Source organism: Elephantulus edwardii, unplaced genomic scaffold, assembly GCF_000299155.1.
Source record: "Elephantulus edwardii isolate Elephantulus edwardi_28Jun2011 unplaced genomic scaffold, EleEdw1.0 scaffold00220, whole genome shotgun sequence".
Taxonomy (NCBI): Eukaryota; Metazoa; Chordata; class Mammalia; order Macroscelidea; family Macroscelididae; genus Elephantulus; species Elephantulus edwardii.
In genome coordinates this window covers 4,332,835-4,342,144 of record NW_006399970.1, presented here as the reverse complement: position 1 = coordinate 4,342,144, position 9,310 = coordinate 4,332,835, and positions in this window count along the sequence as shown.

Sequence of the window (9,310 nt, the reverse complement as noted above, 5' to 3'; positions counted from 1 at the left end):
GCCTTGCAAAACCTGTGTAGAGTTCTCTGTCTTACAGTGCTTCGAGGAGCTGGAATCAATTCAATGGCAGGAGGGTTGGCTTTTTGGTTTTCTCTTGTGTCTATAAAAGATATATTGGACTGGGAAAGTCTGCTGTCAGAGACTTCATCAAAGTACCGAGGAGCAATGATGTCAGTGTGCCTCATTCAGGTCATGGCGTTTTCTATGCACCTGAGACCTGGACAAGGAGTAAGGATGACAGAAGAAGAACTGATGCCTTTGAGTTGTGGTGTTTGAGAAGAGTACTGAATTTCCCATGGACGGCCAAAAGAACAAACAGATGCACAGAATGAGAAAGAGAAAGTAGAGCCAGGATGCTCCTTGGAGGCAGTGAAGAGGAAGCTTTGGCTCTCACACTTTGAGTATGTTGCTGGGAAAGGCTACTTCTTGGAAATGAACCTCATGCTAGGAAATATGGGAGGTGAGCAAAAGAAAGGAAACACTGAATGAGATGGTTTCATACAGTGACTGCAGCAAAGGGTTCGAGTATTGCAGAAATGATGAAGATGGTACATGATAGGACAGAGCTCAGACCTCCTGTTTGTTTACAGGGTCACGATGAGTTGTACCCAGCAGCATCTAACCACAACATTGTTTCTACTAATTCTCACCACATATTCAGATTTCTTTTTTAGTGCTGGCCTGTGATTTCACCTTAAGTGATACTTGATCGATGGGAATCTTGGTCTTCAAGGTTGAGGATATTCCTTCTAGGAGTCCTTGGCATTGCTGGTTACCTTTGATAGGCTAATTTAATATCCAAGGGCCTCCATTGCAACCCTGAAAGTGAGACTTTCAAGCCTCAAAGTTGATGAGGGCAGGCTTCCGTGTCTCAGGTGGTGTTTCCTTTGATTCTGAGGTCAAGCCAAAGAAAAACTCCCGTCATTTCCCTTGGCCCTACAGGGGACCTGCTTTCTCCCCTATCCTTTCACGAAGGGCAGCAGCTTTAAGTGCAGCTCTTAGTTTTCCCTCCTCTCCCAGAATGACCATAAAACCCAGGCTCCTTGGTCACAGAGATCATCAAATACCCTCAGGGCAGCTGAAGCTTTGGTTTACAGGAGTGTTCTGATTTCTAGTTTCCATTTCATTCTTGGCCCCTGAGATTTTCCTTTTCTGTCTTTTCACCTCAGTCAGACATTTAAAGGGATATTAGCCATGTCTGAAATTTTATTTCCAGGTGTTTCATAGCAAGAGGGTTTTTGAGTAATGTAATCTACCACATTACCGGACATGGAAATATCATTAGCCTGTTAAACCCAGCAGAGCACTGGGCCCGCGTGGGGGGCCACCTACAGAAACCTCTGTCTGCTGTTTTTATCACCTGCAATAGCACCTCTTGAGGTGTTCACAAGATGTTTGCTGGAGATAATCGTTTGAGTGACTTAGCAGGAAAGTCAGGCTGGGCCCACAGCTAATGTGCTTTATTTGTATATAATTGGAACACTCAAACACTCATGGTATATAACACATTGTACTATGGTCCCATCAATAGACAACATCATGACAAATGGAGAAAAGGTTTAAATTGTCAATGATTTTATTTCACACAGATCTACATTCACAGCTATGGAAGCAAATAGTTAAAAAAAAATCGAATACTATATTGCATATCTGCTGTCAAGGATCTCTTTGAAGTGCTAATGAGCAAGGATGTCAGCTTAAAGACTAAGAGGCAGAAGGAAAGAACTATTTAAAAGGAGTATACGAATAGTCATTATTTGTATGACAACAGTTCAGAACAAGAAGTCATAGCAAAGTCTGAGGGAGAGGTCGGGGGAGGAGGAAATTATACAACAATGAATGAATTTTTGTTTTAAGTGAACTAGGGGTGAGGGAAGGAGGAAACTGTACAACAATTGATGGATGAAAATACAACTTTTCTGTAAACTTGCATTTAAATCACAATTACAAAAATATGAGAGGGGAAAAAAGACTAAAGTGCAGCTGGATCAAGCCATGAGATTTTCATTGCTTCAAATGCACATGAAAACTAAATGCAAGTAAGGAAATTAGTTCCTTTGAATTATGGTGTTGGTGAAAAACATTGACCATGTTATAGAACGTCAAAAGGACAAGGAAATCTGCCTTGGAGGAAGTACAAGAGTGCCCTTAGAAGTCAGTATGATGACACTTTGTCTTACAGAGTTTGAGCATGTGATCAGGAGGGACCAGTCCTTGGAAAAGGACATCATGCTTGGAAAAGTAGAGGATCTAAGAAGGAGATGAAGACCCACCAGGAGATGGATTAACACAGTGACTGAAACAGTAGACTTAAACACAGCAGAGATTGTGAGGATGGTAGAGATCTAGCAGGGCTTTTCCTGTTGTATATGGGCTCACGATGAGTAGGAGTAAACCTATAGGCACCTAGCAACAAGCACAATAACTAATAGGGTAGCAAGCAGTATTGGGTAGGTTTTCATGGCACAAGCTACAGAATCACCCTAGATTAGAATCCTAGTTGTCTGTCCTATTTTAGATAGATGAACTTTGGAAAATTATTTTACCAGTGTATGAAATAGGGTTAATGCTAGACCCTACAAAAAAGGTGTTGTTGAGCAGATGGGATAAGCAGTAAGTAAAAGATGCCTGATAGAGTATACATGTGGCAGGTCTTTGTTGGTTTCACAAAAGACTTTGAGAAAGAGATGAGATTTGTCTTCTGTCAGCTCTTACACACAAGATAAGTGAGGGAGGGACAATAGCTTATCAGTGTAGATATGTCCCTTCCCAGAAGGAAAGGAGAGAATGAGCTTGGGTCCAACACTTTCATAACTTAAGAGGATATTGACCAATGATTCAGGAAGGAAAATGAAATAAAGTAAGAACCTAAGAACAGCTCACTGAAAATGTAGAATTAAATGAGAATTACTGTAGACTGATTTAATCATGAAATCCTATAGAAGAGTTCCAAAGCCTTTAACAGTTCTAGAGATGCCACCTTTCCCCCCTGAAGGCTGAAGAAAGAACAAACAAAGCATGATAATTGGCCTTTCAAGGAGGGAGAGACAGAGGTGTGACTCGGAGAGAGGCCAGGACCTCTTAGCTTATTGAATCTCGACACCATCCCTCATGTCTCCATCTGTCTACCAAGAGATTGAAACTGAAGTGTGATGAAGATGCTTTAGAACTTTTCCCACCCAGTTGCTGTAAATATATAAGAAGCAAACCATATTTGCTATTTCTACAATCTTCATACATACAGTCCAGTGGTGTAAATCCTGCTCATCATTCTGTCCTCAGGAACTTCTGATGCAGGAACGTTGATCCTCAGAATAAAAACAAAGGAATGTCAACTGTTAGAAGTCCCAGAGCAGAGCATGTCTAAGCTAAGCTAAGGCAGATGCAGTGCAAAGCAAGCAAAACTATGAAATGCTAAGGTCTTTCTGCTACAGGCTGGTATCAGCGTGGTTGAAATATGTTTTCTATTGTTGTTATTTTTAAAAGTTTCAAGATACTTGGCCCCAAGAACCGTTAGCCATCCAAAGGCTGTTTCTAAACGAGTTGTTTGGCACTTTTAAGCAGGAGTGAGTAGACAGGGAAGTGGCCTTAGGGCTGCTTCCTCCTGAGAAGTGGTCTGGTTGTGTGGGAATGTGTTTCTCACTCACCACCTGCTTTTTTAGATGTTGGAGGGGCAGAAGTGATGATGGTTGCAGATCAGCAACGCCCTTTTCATTTAATTTTTTTAAAAAACCTGCCAGCATGTGTGGGAGCAATCATCTATGAACTTTTAACAATAATTTTGTAGGATTCCTTCAAACTCAGATAAAAAGTTTCCCAGACGAGGGAGAGAACAGTTTAAAAGCGATGTATGATAGGGTATTATGGTTATCACAAGAGCCCAGAATTAAGGTTGCATAGTGGAGTGTACTCGGGGTGGGATGAGCAGGGGGACTGTATACCAATAAAGGAATTTTTCTTTTACTTTTCAAAGAGAGGAGTGAACTGGGGAGGGTGGGGGGAGGAGAGCTGGGCAGTGAGAAAAGTGCAACAATGAATGAATGGAAATCCAAAATCTCTGTAAATATTCATTAAAATTAATAAAATAAATTACTATAATTAATTTTTTATATTCATATTGACTATATTAATGTTTTATTTGTGTTAATGTATGTTGTGGATAGAATCTGAAACAATGCATAATATAAATGCAATTTGTTATTATTATTATTATTATTATTATTATTATTATATAATTCCTATTGAGTTTGATAAAAAAAAGTTAATAAAATAAAAATTTTTTTTTAAGTTTCCACAAAGTGAACCTGGAAACATCATGTTTATTTTCACATTATTATTATTATTACTGCTGTGTGCTTTTGGGTGTTTGTTGTGATCTGATTGTCTCTGTCCATGACTCCTCACCAGATGCCAGTTTGTGGTACTAGAGAGGCCCGACTGATGCTGTGGTACTGAGAGTGATAATATTTCAAGTATCAGCACAGTCATCCTTAGGGACACACAGGTATTAGCAGAGCTACCAGGCTAAAAGAGACTAGGAAGAAAGGCATGCTGATTTACTTTCAAAATTAAGTCAAAGAAAACCTTACAGATCGAAACTGAATTTTGTCTGCTCAAGTACTGGAAAACTTTATTGACTATGCAAAGTCATTTGACTGTGTGGATCATAAAAAGGTGTGGCTGACATTGAGAAGAATGGGAATCCCAGAGCACTTGTGCTCATGAGGGACGGAACCTATGTCTGGACCAAAAAGGCTATTGTGTGAACAGAGCTGAGAAGGACTTATGGTTTAAAATTGAGAAAGGAGTGCATCAGGGTTGTATTATATCTCCATACTTATTCTATCTATATTCTGAGCAAATTATCCAAAAATCTGAACTGTATGAAGGCATTAGGATTGCAGGGAGACTCCTCAATTACCTTTATTATGAAGATGAAACAACCTTGCCTGCTGAAAGTGAGGAAGACTTGAAGCACTTGTTGCAGAAGATCAAGAATGCTGCTTTGGGTATGGATTGCATCTCAATGTCAAGAAAACAAAGATTCTTGCCACTGGCCCAATAGGCAGTGTCACAACGGATGGAGAGGAGATTGAAACTGTCAACTTTATCTTGCTTGTATCCACAACTAACACCCTTGGTATGAGAAGTCAGGCAATAAGGAGATGTGTTGCACTGGGAAAATCTGCAGTTAAGGACCTCTCCAAATTATTGAGAAGTAATGATGTCAGTTTGAAAACTAAGACATATCTGATTCAGGCCATTGTCTTTCTGATCACTTGCTATGCATCTGAGAGGTGGACAATTAATAAAGAAAAAGAATTGATACTTTTGAGCTGTGGTGTTGGAGAAGAGCACTGAACATCCCATACATGGCCAAGAGACTAAACAGCTACATCTTGGAGAGGGTGCACAGTGACTGCTGCAATAGGCTCTTGTCTGTCTGAAAGTGTGAGGATGGCACAGGATAGAACAGGTTTCAGAACCACTGTTCATAGGGTCGCTATGAATCGTACTCAATTCGACAGCACCTAACAATAACAAGAACAACAACAGTACTGAAGAATGTTTAAAATTGCTGAATTTGGAGATGATGGCATTAACAACTAGAGAATTTATGTTTTCACAACCAAATACACTGTTAGGCATTAGTTTATCCTAAAAACAATAATGTTGTTGTTATTGTTATGTGCTGTCAAGTCACCTGCGACTCATAGCAACCCTATGTACAACAGCCCTAAACCCTGTTCTGTCCAGTGCCAATCTCTCTGTTTCTGACACATCTACCCTCATCACCCAGTGACTGAATCAATCCACCTCATCGAGGGTCTTTCTCTCCTGAATGTTCCTCTACCCTCCCAAGCATGACATCCTTCTCCAAGGACTGATCCCTCCTTGTAACATGTCCAAAGTATGTCAAATGAAGTTTTAGAATCCTTGCCTCCAAGGAGCAGCCTGGTTTAACCCTCTCCGGGTTGAACCTGTTCGTTTTCTTAGCAGTCCGTGGTATATTCAATACTCTTCTCCAACACCACCGCTCAAAGGCATCAATTCTCTTTCTATCATCCCTAGTCACTGTCCAGCTTTCTGATGCATAGCAAGTGATTGCAAAGACCGTGGCCTGTATCAGGGGCACCTTAGTCTCCAGAGTGACCCAGTTGCTCTTCAGTACTTTGGAGACTTTCCCATCACAATACATCTTTTAATTTCCTGGATGTTGGTGTCAAGAGTATTGACTGTGGAGCTAAGCAAACTAAAGCTGTGAACAATCTCAATCTCTTTCTTCACTATCCATCCTGATGCTGCCCAGTGGTGAGAATCTTTGCCTTCCTGATATTAAGCCTCAATTCATATTGGAGACTGCAGTCCTTGACCTTCGGCAGCATGAGCTTCAAGTTCTTCTCAGTTTCAGCAAGCAGGGTTGTGTCATCTGCATAATGCAGATTGTGATGAATCTTCCATCAATAGCATTAAAAAAATGGGAGATAAGAGTAGGAAGTGAAGTAAGAGGAAACACAAACAGAGTTACTAATCTTTTACATTTATTGTATTATCAAAAATTGTAAAATTGAAACATGTTAAAAAAATAGTGATTTCAACTTCTTAGCCCTGGGCATCTGACATTTATCAACCAAAATGTCTTTCCTAGGTTGTGGTTAGCTATTTATTTTAATCTGAAGTATTTATTGTATTAAGGAGAGAGGATTAGGATGGGATACAAACTCCGTCCTACTAGAGGCTTATGTGAGCTCATGGGACCTCAGTGTTGGCTCTCTCTTTATCTTTTGATGCCTACCTTCAATGGATGGTCTGCAATACTTACCAGCCTGCATACCTACCATTGCATGAGTCATTCCTCTGAGTCTCTGGAAGACCGTCCAATGAACCACTGAATCTAAGGGACATAGAAGAGCTAGGGACTCGGACGAAGGAGGAACTGTTTATGTTGGAAATCATGGACTCATACCGGAGGCCAAGCATTTGGGACAATGATGGTGACTTGATAACCTTTTATAACTGGTCTACTATCAGTAGAATGAATTATGAATACATTAACATATTGTTTTAAATTTTCTATTAGTTTATTTACAAAATTTGAATACAAATTTGAACAAATTCTTTCAATTCCTCCCCCACCCATAAAATTATACAACACTATGATTAGTCCCCTTTCTCCCCTGCACATCCACATCCCTCTGCTTCCAGCCTCTCCCACCCCTCTTGGATCCTTATACTCATTCTACAATAATGGTTTTATACAATATTTATCTGTATTTTGTTTGAGTGAAAGTTTACAAATCTCATTAGTTCTCTCCAGGCATTCATAAACCATAATTACCATTATTGTTGTTGTTATGTGTCATTAAGTCAAATTTAGGAATAATGATTCTGAGCCCTGCCCTTTCCTGAGCCAACCTCACTGTCTCTGACACACCTGATCCCATTGCCACAGTCACTGTGTCAATCCATCTCATCCAGAATCTTTATCTCCTCTGCTGTCCCTCTGCCCTTCCACGAATGATATCCTTCTCCAAGGACTGGTCCCTCCTGGCAATGTGCCCAAAGTATGTGAGACAGATCTTCAAAATCCTTGGCTCTAAGGAACAACTTGGTTTCACCCTCTGCAGGACAGACCTGTTCTCTTGGGAGTCCATGGTATGTTCACTACTCTTCTCCAGCAGCACCACAACTTACACCAACTCATAGCTGACCTTTTAGTGAGCTTTCAGAACCTGGGAAAAGGATAGACAATCTCCTCTCATGTGATTTACCTCTGAAAACACACTGGATGGTCAGCTATGAGTCTGTTCTGACCTGAGGACACACAAAAATAAAAACACACCTGATGAGGTTGCCTATCTATCTCTTGAGGAGCAGTTGGTGGATTTGAACCACTTGCCTTTGGGTTGACAGCACAGATCCTTACCACTAGGCCACCAGAACTTCTTTCCACTAGACTCTCTGATGCATTGTAGTAGACATTATTGTTACCAGGATTGGAGAGACTAACAAAGAAGTGAAAGAAAAGTAAAGGCAATATGCAGGCAGCTGTGTGTGGACTCCAGACGTTCTCATATGGATCCCTCTCATATCAAAGATAACTCACTGATTTGGCCAACCTCTCTGTCCTCCACTCCATGCTAATTTTGCAGCCAAACTTGAAAGGACTGAGAACAAAAATTATAGTCTGACATATGGCCACCAATTAGACTTTCTACAGGTCCAAAAAATAAAATGCTCAGCTTCTATAGTTGCTCCAAGGAAAAAATGCAAAGTAATTTGTCATCTAAAGAAGTACAGAAGCACTTGCAATGATTTCCTGTTTTGCACAGTGCCCCCCGTCATGCCAGCTTGTTGTCTCGACAAATTTCTTTCCTAGGATAGGAGGACATACGCTTATGATTTCGGGCCTGGAGGTGGAGATAAGGTGGACCTTGTCACTGAAAACTCCACCCTTATATTTCCAGGCATGCTGGTTAGCTTCCAGAAAGTTCCAGAATCAACAAAATGGATCCAGACATCTGGTCAGACTTCGGACACAGCGCAGGCTGTGTTTCAAATGGCACACAAAAGTTTGCTTTGTTTCTCTGTTCAGTACGGACTCTCTTCTTCCCCACCCAGTCACATCACAGCTTGGCAAATGCTACCAACAATCTGGTTTTTATCTACTTAAACAAATAGCTAGTGAAGAATGAAAATGGAATGAATCAAATTTTGGTGATGAGAGTGGTGGTTGAGAAAAGACCAGTAATGCATTTCATTCCTATCAAATATTCACCAGGATGTTTTGTATGATTTGTGACATCCTTGACAAAGGAAAACAAAAAGGTAGTGAAAAATGTCTTTGAGTCTATCCAATGCCTCATCTTCTTAAAACCAAAGCGGGTAGTTGTAACGGAATTTGATGTTGTTGTTATGTGTCATCAAGTCTCTTGCAACTCATAATGACCCTATGTACAACAGCTTTGAACCCTGCTGTATCTTGAGACAATTTCAGTGTCTCCAACACGTCTACCCTCATTATCCCAGTCACTGAGTCAATCCAGCTTATCCAGGGTCTTTCTCTCTTGTGCTGTCCCTCCACCCTTTCAAGCATGATGTCCTGCTCCAAGGATTGATCCCTCCTGGAGGCATGCCCAAAGTATGCCCAGAGCTTCAGAATCCTTCCCTCCAAGGAGCATCTTGGTTTCAATCTTTCTAAGGCAGACTTGTTTATTCTCATAGCAGTTGCTTGTATGTTCAGTACTCTTCTCCAGCACCACAACTCAAAGGCATTAATTCTTTTTCTATCACCCATAGTTGTTATCAA